Source organism: Schistocerca serialis, chromosome 7 (assembly GCF_023864345.2).
Source record: "Schistocerca serialis cubense isolate TAMUIC-IGC-003099 chromosome 7, iqSchSeri2.2, whole genome shotgun sequence".
In the NCBI taxonomy this organism is placed as follows: Eukaryota; Metazoa; Arthropoda; class Insecta; order Orthoptera; family Acrididae; genus Schistocerca; species Schistocerca serialis.
In genome coordinates this window covers 371850612-371863302 of record NC_064644.1, presented here as the reverse complement: position 1 = coordinate 371863302, position 12691 = coordinate 371850612, and positions in this window count along the sequence as shown.

Genomic DNA, 12691 nt, shown 5'->3' with positions numbered 1-12691 from the left:
CTTATTGCAGCCAATGTCGGAGCTTCTCCTTCGTCATGTCTCCGGCTTCAGGGTCATGAATGTTTCGGACATGTCTAAAAGAACTGACACCACACATACAGATAAGACACTTGTTACCTGTTTGATGGCTGATAACAGCCTAATTACCGAATGTGGCTAACACTGCACGTATATAGGGTGTATCAAAAAGAATCATCCGTTTTGACATGTCTATATTTCTGAAACTATTGAACATACGCAATAAATTTTGTTTTTTGATGGACAGGAAACTCAATAAGTTGTTTTTCATACCTTTTTTTAGGTGTTCAATACGCTCCCCCCTTGAGATGCACGGTATATGTTATTGCGATATTCAAATTATTCCCACACTGCAGCGAGCATATCTTGACTGCTGTTATGCGATGTCTCAGTTCATTCATTGTTGTTGGTAATGGAAGCAAACAAACAGTCTTTTACAAACCTCCAAAAGAAATAATCACATGGTCAGGTCCGGTGACCTTGGAGGTCTGTGGTCATCAGTCCCCTAGAAATTAGAACTCCTTAAACCTAACTAACCTAAGGACATCACACACATCTATGCCCGAGGCAGGATTCGAACCTGCGACCGTAGCGGTCGCGCGGCTCCAGACTGAAGCTCCTCGAACCGCTAGGTCACAGCGGCCGGAGCCAGTTATGTAAGGCTGAATCATTTGGTCCAGTGCGATCGATCCACCGTTCACTCGAGGACGGCCCAGCGATTTACCTTTACACAAATATCCTGTTTCTCGGAATTGTTCATGCCATCATCTAATGCTCTGTGCTGTAGGAGGATCCACACCATACCCAGTACTAAAGTTACACTGAACAATTATTACTGACCTGCACTCCGCAAAACGTAGAACACAAAACGCTTCCTGTTGTCCCGATACCATTTTTACTAGAACTGAAGTGGGCGCACACTGCTGCTACCTAGCGAGATCCATGTAAAATTCGAGAGTTTGCTCTATCCAACAGTACGTTGTTCACACCCATATCTCAAATACCATAATAGTTATGATTCTTTTTAAATCGCACGATTCTTTTTGATACACGAATCGGACTAATATAACTCGAGAAATGACATAATTCCCGTTATTTTTTGAGCAGACTTCGTGCGTGAACTAATTTTCTTTTTCCTTCTGTGCATTTCATGAACATCTATGAAAGCGTGTGATCTACACACTGTTGTTTACTTCTAAAGTACTAGGAGATTTATGAACTTTAAGAAAGGCCACATGTTTAGTTAAAAAAACAACACAAACAGAAAAAATGGTTCAAATGGCTCTGAGCACTATGGGATTTAACATCTATGGTCATCAGTCCCCTAGAACTTAGAACTACTTAAACCTAACTAACCTAAGGACAGCACACAACACCCAGTCATCACGAGACAGAGAAAATCCCTGACCCCGCCGGGAATCGAACCCGGGAACCCGGGTGTGGGAAACGAGAACGCTACCGCACGACCACGAGCTGCGGACAATACAAACAGAATACGACATTTTATGGTGCTTTGCGAACCTACAAACGTTAGACTTTTCGTTCAAACCCCGACATTATAACGTCCCATAATGTGGAAATTCCTGAAGCAGATGAAAGAATCGCAGGAGTTCAATCTTGGCCTTTTGCGGTAAGAACTAAATACTAACACAGCAAGAAATCATCGAGCTCCACATCATTAAAAAAAGATAACGAACGATTTTGCGAGCAATCAAATATTAAGCGCGATGTGCGTAATGACCCGTCGTAGAGGAAATTGATAGTAAACGCACCGTAGCAGTCAACGGTCGTCGTTAGAACAGGGCAGGAACAATAAATTGTGCCTTCTTCTGTTTGTATCTGCGAACGTACTTGTCACTTTTCAACAACACAAGGAAAGCATGCGTTTGCGCGTGAGTGTTTTGCCGAAAACGAAAGACGCGCGTCAAGGAACATAACCTCCAGCCCTTGTCACTTGACCGACAAGAGTCGGATCTGATGATGGAATTCATAGCGTCTAAACTGTTATTCTAGATGTACAAAATGGTTCAAATGGCTCTGAGCCCATCAGTCCCCGAAGGCAGAATTCGAATCTGCAACTGTAGCAGCAGCGCGGTTCCGGACTGAAGCGTCTAGAACCGCTCGACCACAGCGGTCGGCTAGATGTACAGTTCTGGTGGATAAATTACTAAAAATATCAGAGCACACCATTAGCAACCTCAGTAGTAGCCTCTGATTAATACTTTTTGATTCTGATGAACTGACAAATCTTGCGTGAACTCAAGGTCTCCGACATAGAAACGATAACTCGTGGTGGTGAACGTCCTTGTCCTTTTGCTTGAATCCCGTTTTCTTTCCAAATACCAAAATTTCACCCATTTCTAAACGATTCTTCATACAAATTAATAAGTGAAGTTACTCTGTTCTTATCGTTCGTATGAAAATACTACCGCCAAACAATTTCATTAAACAAGACATACGAGGACAATAAAATCTAATTAAACTTCACAACTAGTACTAACCTCCATAAGGCATCTAAGGATTTCAGGAGGATCAACAGAAATAATTCGTTTTGAAACTCTAAATTAGCAGCTCAGGTTTGTACGCCTATCGTCGATTTCAAAGTAACGAGGCGTGGTTGCCGGTTTTAATCTTGGCTTAAGCTGTAATTTACTCACAGATTATTTTTCAAAGTAGAATACAAAATCAGGCAGTTACATATGAATATCAAGCATATGTGTTTACTGCGCGCGAACAGCAAATTCAGAAGCATATACCTTTCCCCCGTGTCGATATCGGCCATCTACTTTTCGTTTCTCATCAGTGTGTCATTCCATCATTTGTGCTCTGAAATCGTTAAACACAATGTTGCCGTCCCCTCACGAAGAACATGCTTTGAGACTAGGTCATCGCCGGCCGAAGTGGCCGTGCGGTTAAAGGCGCTGCAGTCTGGAACCGCAAGACCGCTACGGTCGCAGGTTCGAATCCTGCCTCGGGCATGGATGTTTGTGATGTCCTTAGGTTAGTTAGGTTTAACTAGTTCTAAGTTCTAGGGGACTAATGACCTCAGCAGTTGAGTCCCATAGTGCTCAGAGCCATTTGAACCATTTGAACTAGGTCATCATCACTAAGTGAACTTTGCGCAACACATTGAGAATATTACAATCCAAAGCAACCCTTTCAAATATATGCACAACTGGAGCGAAGATTGCCACGAAATATTATTTTAGGCGCATAGAATACGCGTTTGTCACTATCATTTTACAGATACAAGAAAACTCATTGCCGTGGGTTGGAAATTTTTTCAACATATCATTAAATTAATTCGCCCGCTTGGCATTTATAGTTACAATCAAACAACAATGGAAATAGAAATAATCAAATCAAAATGATTAAATAACCTATGATATGAAACTAGACTCATACACCGATAGTTCATGCAGACGTTTTCGTACAAAGAGCAAATTCCATAGCAATAACACCACTATATTAAAAATAGGTTCAAAATGCCGTATGTATAACTAAACTTCTGCTCACGTGCTGACCTGAATTGTTAGCGAAGCTTTCGCGTCTGGTATGGCAAGTCAGTGGGGTAACAGGACGGGTATTGAATGTATTAATATCTATGACTATCACTCAACGTCTGGATATCTTATTGTTAGTGCTTTGGACTTGCGAGAATGACAAGTGAATAACATAGGCCAACTCTAGTAGCACGGGGACTTCTTATACACCGTACGCGGCGAGTTTGTATTTAATTTGTGAGGAAGGCATTCTCTCGCGGTTAAAAATTCCGACATCACTGCTGAAAAGCAATCGCGTCTGTTGCAATACCTTAGGATTTATTCGACTGCGGCACTAGTGTTACTGGACGACTACGAGAGAGATCCATTGGCGCTAACTATCCTGTGTTCGCTGACCACGGCTTCGCTTTCCTGCTGGTGGCCGGCTTTTCCGCTAAAACGGATCCGACAAGAAGAAATAGGTGAGTACCAGACCAGGCTTTTCGCCCTCTACTTTCAAGGAGCTGAGGTAAGTGCCAATGATCCTCATCGCCATTTTGATTGATTATAACAGTAAAGCACAGAATCTTCTATAGTGTTAATGAAGCGCTATTGATCCGTACTAAGCGAGAATAGAGCTGACGCTTCTGAAACATTGCAGGCTTGTTATGAAACTTGGTACAACTTAGTTTTTTACTGGTAGGCAGTTCGACAATCTTCATTTACATTGTTAGTCTGTAAAAATCACTCCGGTTTCCGCCACTCGGAGGTTCACTGAGTGACAAACTGCCTTATGGTCTTTAAAGAAGACAGACCTATCTGAAAACTATGGTAAAGATCTGTTTTCTGAAAGTTTTTCTCTCCACACTTTTCTTCGTCACCTAATTAACCGTAAAACCAGTATAATTTCTAGTAGCTAATACAACAGCTTAGAAGCAAAAATGTTTATCTCCGTGACACAGACTTTACATAAACGTTCGTTAAACAAATATGTTGCGATGTCCTTCTAAGTTAATTACTTAACCTTCCATTTTGTGCGTTAACTTTGGCGACACCGCTACTCGCGATGCATCTCTTGGATGCAGGCGACGATTCTTGTGTCAGAGTGTTCGTTTTAATTTTTTGAAGATTGTAGTTCTCTTTATTGGCATAAATATGGCACATACAGACCTGAACATCAGGCTCATTATGTTTTAATAGCTGTACACATAGGCCCAAGTTAATTATATATTAGCAATTATTGAACTAATTGTGTACCACATTTGTTGCTGAGGCAAGTCCTGTCTTGTTTTTCTTTGCGGACTCCTGTTTTCATGTTCCGTGGTTCCAAAGAAGTTCATCGTTTTTTTTTCTTTTTTCGTAGTAGTTTGATTCTGAATATCACCAGCACTGACTTTAACATCATCTGGTAGTTTCGTTACCAGTGCACTTCTTTGAGGTGTCCTTCTTTTGAGATGGTCTTCCAGTGGAGTCAGAGCCAAAACTTTGAAGTACTCACGCCTGTCTGAATAACTATACTTGTTGCTCAAGAAAATTACCCTTCCGTTGAAGCCTGCAACGTTTAGCATATGGGAAAAAAATCACCACAGGTCACCTCCTTGCTGACGTAGCTTAGCCATAGTAGATTGCACAGAGGTTGTCAAGTACGTCAACCCGGGTTTGATGTCACTACAATGAAACATAAATTATGGATTTTCCAGTAATCCTTCCGTAATCTCTTTTGATGAGAGTTGTTGACCTATCAGTATTGCCATGTTGTTCTTAAGACTACTAGTATTATTTCTTGTTGAAATTTGATGTCACCAAATAATTTTCATAACTTTCCTGCCTTTCATTATTTTCCTCGTCAACAAATTCATGATGTTTAGCTTAGTCTACAGATCTTGTTTCAGTTGTGTCTACAAAATGATCTTCAAGAGGTACCTGATCATCGAAAACAGGGCGAAATACCCCTTTTAGACACTTAGGGTTTTCTAAATCATAAACGTTACTCGTTTTCAAAGATAAGATTCGTGGTAATAAAGAAACGTATCCTCATTTCCAAGACAATAACAAAAACTACTGACTGGAGCACGCTCTGAACAATGTTATGGTTCCATACAATAGCGGCAATAATGCGTTTGCCTATCTTGTGACCTCAGCATTGTGGAGATTAGGTTGAAACTTCTGTGAAACGATAATAAGGGTATGATGTTAGATGTCCTGGGGCGGCAGTCACATATCTATATTTATTACGGTAACATTGAAGAAAAATTAACCCATGTGTCTCACAGACACACACGTGACTGACGAAGGGTAAGAAAGGAAAGGACTAAAAGACAGAAGACATTGTGAAGGTATAGACTTAACGAAGCCTGTACATAGATTATTTTCTAGTATTGGCACAGTTTTCTAAGGGAAGAGTATCTTCCATTCATTTTCCACTGGGCTTATTCGACATTCTCTCTTAACTCATGAACTAGTATATAAACGTATGAACACGAGAATTTCAGCTCACACTTAAATCTTTCGACAGGGGACAGGGTTTCCTGTGTTCGTAGTGTAGAACTGACGCGGCGGTTTTTATATGAATGATGGCGGAAAAATATATTCCACGTTTCCGTGTGTGGCTTCCTTGCAAGGCAACAGAATTAGCAGTGAATGAACAACATTCGTAATTTGATGTAACCAAGCAAGACTACGGTATACTCTTATCTTTTAACGTTTCAAGGCTAATATTTTTCTAACGATAGGTATATCATTTACATGACTGAAGCTTACGAAATTGTGTCCCTTGCCGAAAATTTTGTTGCACTCTGTACCTGAATACTGGCTAATACGGTGTTTCACAATTCCTACTATAGTCATCTAGCGGTTGTAGAGGGAACTCAGTTTCTATGAGGAACACGCGTTCGGAAATGTGCCACAAAAATGAGAACACCGGATCGCTTTCAAATCTGCTAATTCACGGTACGAACATTGCTGTCACATGAGCTCTGACCAGTGTGCGCTATACCAGGGTTTCCCAAATTGTGCTCTGCGGAACATTGTTGTTCCGCGGGAAGTGAATAAGTGCTCCGCGAAAACCTATTAACTTAATGACATGGCGGTTTTTCTTTTTTTCGACATTTTGACGCTACTGTTGTTTTTTGTGGTATTAGTTATGGTTTAAAATTTAGCTATCACGGAATAAAACATTTTTTTTCTGATTTTTTAAAATTTTTATCAATCTTCAAAATAAACAAGGTGTTCCATCAAAGTATCAGGTACAGTCTACAGAATTCTCGAAACGTTACTTCAGTGTAAAAGTTTGGGAAGCTCTCTCTGCAGGAGCTGCGCTCCACGTGGCGACACAGCCGTTCGTTGCACAACATGTATCTGTGACGCATGCATTCATACACACCGACCGCAAACCCTGGGGCCGGTCCGTGGATCACCAGCAGTCAGCTCTCCTTGTTGCTAACGTAACAGTTTGTTGCAGCCATTGTTGTAGTCGGACGAAAATGGTGTGTGACGCACTGACGCGATCCGGGAAAATGTTTTCGATACCTGCGTTGTGCAGCTCTACCGTCGCATACCATAGTGTAGAGCGAGTGATTTGAATGCGATCCGTTCTTCAAACTCGTTTACATACAAAGGGTACATTTTCAAACATGAGTTCCTTACGAAAATCTTATCTGTCAAATCCCCTCTACAGCACCGAGAAGCCTGTAATACGAATTGTGAAACAACATATATACGAAAAATTGCTTACTATTGTTTCTTCTTTCCAACATTTTGTCTAGCTCAGATTTCAGAGAACAAAAATATGTTTTCACCTTGAGTAACCCACTGCGTGGTATTTGAACGTTTCATTGTTGATTTGTTTTAAACATTTGAACAGAAACTGTGGTTACGATAACTATTAACATGTCAGAGTGAACATCTACAGGTAGCACATTGGTTGATGTGTCGGCAAGATTGTGAGCTTTGCTAACGCCGTAAATCTATTCAACATTTTTTCGGAGCTTGTTCTCACCATTTTACCACTCTGTATAACAACAATTTCGTATGTGGAACTTCCTGGCAAATTAAAACTGTGTGCCGGGCCCAGACTCGAACTCGGGACCTTTGCCTTTCGCGGGCAATTGCTCTTCCAGCTGAGCTACCCAAGCACGACTCACGCTCCGTCCTCACAACTTTACTTCTGCCAGTACCTCGTCTCCTACCATCCAAACTTGACAGAAGCTCTCCTGCAAACCTTGCAGAACTAGCACTCCTGAAAGAAAGGATACTGCGGAGACATGGCTTAGCCATAGCCTTGGGGATGTTTCCGAAATGAGATTTTCACTCCGCAGCGAAGTGTGCGCTGATATGAAACTTCCTGGAAGATTAAAACTGTGTGCCAGGCCGAGACTCGAACTCGGGACCTTTGCCTTTCGCGGGCAAGTGCTCTACCATTCGCAGGAGAGCTTCTGTAAAGTTTGGAAGGTAGGAGACGAGGTACTGCCAGAAGTAAAGCTTTGAGGACGGGGCGTGAGTCGTGTTTGGGTAGTTCAGATGGTAGAGCACTTGCCCGCGAAAGGCAAAGGTCAGGAGTTCGAGTCTCGGTCCGGCACACATTTTTAATCTGCCAGGAAGTTTCATATCAGCGCACACTCCGCTGCAGAGTGAAAATCTCATTCTGGAAACAATTTCGTATGTGTCTGCAATATTTGCTTTCAATTTACCATTCTGTTTCTGAAGAATTTTGCAATTTTTTTCCATGACATAGCCTGCGTTACACGAATACAAAAACCTTAGCGCAAAAACTTTAGAACAGTAGACAGTGAACTGTTGAAATACGGCGTCCATTGAACAGTGCGATTCAGAGATAGTGACTGACGTGATTATGCGTTTGTGACGAGACATGAGCTATGGAGACTTAGAGCTGTCGTCTGAAATACTGTATTATACTGTTAAGACCTTCTCGTGAGAGATAACATATAAATTAATGAATTTTTTCTACATGAAATTTTCTGCTAGTTTTACACGGCTCTCTACATGGTTTTTATTTTACAAATCATTCACGATGAGCCCATTCCGGCAGATTTCCATTATCATGTGCTCTTACAAGTAATATCGTTGCTGCCATGTCTGGGCTTTTTTTAGAACTATTAGACGTACGTTGGATACGTTTATCTGTCCAAAGAAAAACAGCATACATAATAACTAATTAAAGTAGGATATACGTCTCTAACGTACATCTAAGGAGAAACTAATAATTCCAAAAAAATGATCGGACATGGCAGCAACTATGTTACATGTACGAGCACCTGATGATGATGGCAATCTGATATTCACAATAATCGCGTCATTGTTGGATTACATTACAATAGTGGAGGTTTGGCAGAAGTAACGATTGCGAACTTCCCCTGTCATACTTCTCCATCTCTGAGAGCTTTTCGCACTAGGTCGAATATTGGCTTTCTGCCAAATCTAACATAGTAAACCGCTTATTTCAGCGAGTATTGTTCGATTGTTCCAGTGTTCTGTCAAGAGCACTGAGAAGGCCACCTTGCTTTACGTAAGTTAAAAGTTCTTTCTGCGCAGTCGAAAGAGCGTGATCTTGCAGGTATTCGACGCACACGTATTCCGCATTAAAAGCATTTCGTAGCATTGCATTTAATGTGAGGCAGGAACAGCTTGACCAGTCGTAAAACGCATATCCTTCAAAGCAGTCTCGTGAATACCAAGAGACGTAAATCGCCTTAACCCTTCCGCTGCTATAGACGTGCTCTCTGCTTTCCGAGCTCAGGGCGGCTTCTGTTATGGCTGCAGTGCTCGCCAAATGCTGGTGCCTGTGCTGAGAAACAGTGTTCCGGCCGATAAGAAATACTTATCACCTGATTTTTCGAAAAATATTAGGAAAACAAATTGATTTTTGTACATCTTACAATCTGATATCTTCACTCGATAAAGAACTGAATTTCTTTTCGTTATCCGGCACACTTCCTGCACTGCATCTAATTAAGTAAAACATTGCACGCAGTTTTAAAGATTTTGTTGAGGTAAAAACGCATTGCGGAATCTTTGCATATGGTTGATTTTAGCTTGCGCATTGCAGTGAATATGATGTAGATAAGATATTGAAACTTCATTTAAAATTGAGATCAGAACGATATCTCATTTTGCTCTCGAAGTATTGGGTTTTATATCCGCGGACGATAGTGTGCGGCACGTCCTGTTCTGCCTATGCGAACTTGCGTGTTGCTATGAAATACTTATCAACTAATTTTAAGAAAACTATTAGATGCAAAAAATTGAGTTTGGCACATCTTACAGTTTGATATCTTCACTCGATAAAGAACTGAGTTTCTTTTCGTTGACTGCCATAGGTACTGCGCTGCATCAAATTAAGTAAAAAAATATTGCAAAATTTTGAAGATAGAAATTTTATTTAAAATTGAAGGCAGGATGGTATCTCATTTAGTCCTGGAGTTACTGGGTTTTAAATCCGACTGATGGTCGCGCGCGACGCGCCCATTCACGTCTTTGCGCATTGCTGATCATGTGATCGTAACAATCGTCATACCTCATAATCGGTTCAAGAAATGGAAATGAGGTTTTTACGAATGTTAGCCGGCACTGAGGCACTTATTTTGTACGATGAACACTCGAATCTTTTTATTCACTGAGACATGAAAGTAACTCGTCCGCAGCAGTAAGAGGTCGGCGGCTCAGGGCGGATACAGACGTCAATAGCACTGTAGGAAAACCCAAGCGGCGCGCTTAATGTCCACAGCACCTGGGAAAACAGCGTAGCAGAGCGTGTATAGACGCCCACAGCAGCTAAAGTGTGAACAGTTATGCATACACTGCAGGATTAAACATCATCCAAATTGAACTTTTAAAATTCGTTTCAGGCTTTGTGGTTCTTTCTTTTCTTTCCCTTTTTCTCGACATGCGCACTACGTTTAATTTCCGCGCACAATTTACATTATACGAAAATATGGAAAAATCGATGAGAAATGTAAACAAGCCAACACACGTCGCCTCACCAATCCACGTTGCTATTCGCCGTTCATAGAAGACTTTAGCAGTGCTTCTGCCAGCCCACCACATCACTGGACACATAGGTCGCTCGGATCAGTGACCTTTTATCATTCTTCCTGGCGATCCAAAGAAATAGTTGCAAGAAAAAAGGTATTTCCACCACAAGAAACGTTTCTGTACTTGGTATAATTCATTCTTAACAGTACACACCTTACGTTTTTAAAAACAAAACATAGAGCTTGATATTGGGGCAAGATTGCGATTAAGTTTCTCACGCTCGCAAGTCTAACACACAAGTATACAGTGAAAGTTTATTGTATGCAGGCATGGTGTCTGATTCTCACAGACATCAGCAAGGCTGCATTGTAGCGTTATGGAACATCACTGGACACGGTCCATTGGATATGTAATACACTTTAGCAAACTGCTTATTTCTAATGCGATGTCTCATTTTCCGTAAATTTGACACTTAGGATGTGATGTACGATATTGGAAGATGAGGAAAATATCAGTTTTCTACTACCATACCCTCTTCATTATCTTCAAGTCGTTCTCCGGACAAATATTACTTCAGATTTCGGAGTAGGTGGTAGTCAGAGAGTACTAAACCCTCTGTAAATAGGTAATATCCTGAGCAACTGATTCTTCATTTCCCTTAGGTTTCCCATTGTCGAAGTACGTGGTGACCAACGCACAACGGACTGGCAGAGAGTTGAAAATTGTATTAGAGAGAACTGCCGCCAGTTAGATGACATAATTTTTAGTAAGTGACTGTGTTAAATAAAAGATGTGGATAATTTATTCTGCAAAAGTAAAAGTTTTTTCTTAAAAATCAACATACTATTTTTATATGAACATCGCTCGTTTTACGTAAGTTATTTTGTAGCCTTTTCTTATGAAGTGGTGTATTATCTAGACGAAAGATTATTTTTTGTTTTGTATTGCATAATTTAGCTGCCATTTGGATCAATAGTATTGCTATTTATTGTTTCGCTATTTGCAACATTATTAGGAAAAATAACTCACTTTGCATTACAAGAACACTCCTTATAATCTTTCCCATATATGAAGTCACTTTGGTTTTAAACTTCCTGGCAGGTGAAATCAACTTGGGCTTTTTTACTAGTGATGTCTCACCAGCTGCTACCCACGCTTTGTTACTGTCTAGTACCTTTTGTAAATGGGTGAACCTGCAGTGCATCCGCAATAACATATTAGTGTTCAAAATCACTATGACTATTTTTAAACTGTTATACACTTTCAACAAACGCGACATCAATCTTGCATAAAATGTTCTCGCAGTAAATTATGTACGTCTAAAGTATCGACACCTTATAACATCAAAAGATACGGTGGAGTGTACTTTTCATTTGTGGGTACAGTTTTTGGATAATTTTTACAGAGGTTATCTTCAAGAGAAATAGTGACATTTTGAAATCAGCTGCCCTTACAGTAGTTGCTGGAAATGCAGAAAAAGACTTTCATTGTGTCCAAGGTTACAGAGTTCCTATGGTAGCTCTTTATTGTATTGCTTCTTAATACAACACACATGATCGTTCAGGTTACACATTCCATCATCAAATGAACTTGGAAACTAATCACATCGACAGTGATTCAGTTAAATACAATCAGTATGAGTAAGCGATGAAAACAGATATTTTTCCATACCACTTTACTAAACAGGTTATATAACTTCATGGCTCTGGGCACTATGGGACTTAACATCTATGGTCATCAGTCCCCTAGAACTTAGAACTACTTAAACCTAACTACTCTAAGGACACCACACAACACCCAGCCATCACGAGGCAGAGAAAATCCCTGACCCCGCCGGGAATCGAACCCGGGAACCGGGGCGTGGGAAGCGAGAACGCTACCACACGACCACGAGATGCGGGCTATATATAACTTCATGTTGTGAGTGCTTTTACTTTGCGGAGGTGTTATTTGTAAGTAGGTTATTAGTGAGTATTTGGCTGTCGCGCGCCCATACAAACATTCCGTCCACCCATCCATCTATTCTTCACCATGAAACTGTACTACCATACCTGTTAGATGATTGAGGTTGGCAGCAGTCTAAAATAGATAACAGGCGACACGAAGTGTTCCAAATGGTGTCGACTTTCACCGATCAGTACTAGAGGACCAGCGGCCAACTTATCACGCCGTTACTGTAGCTAGTCATAACAAACTAATTT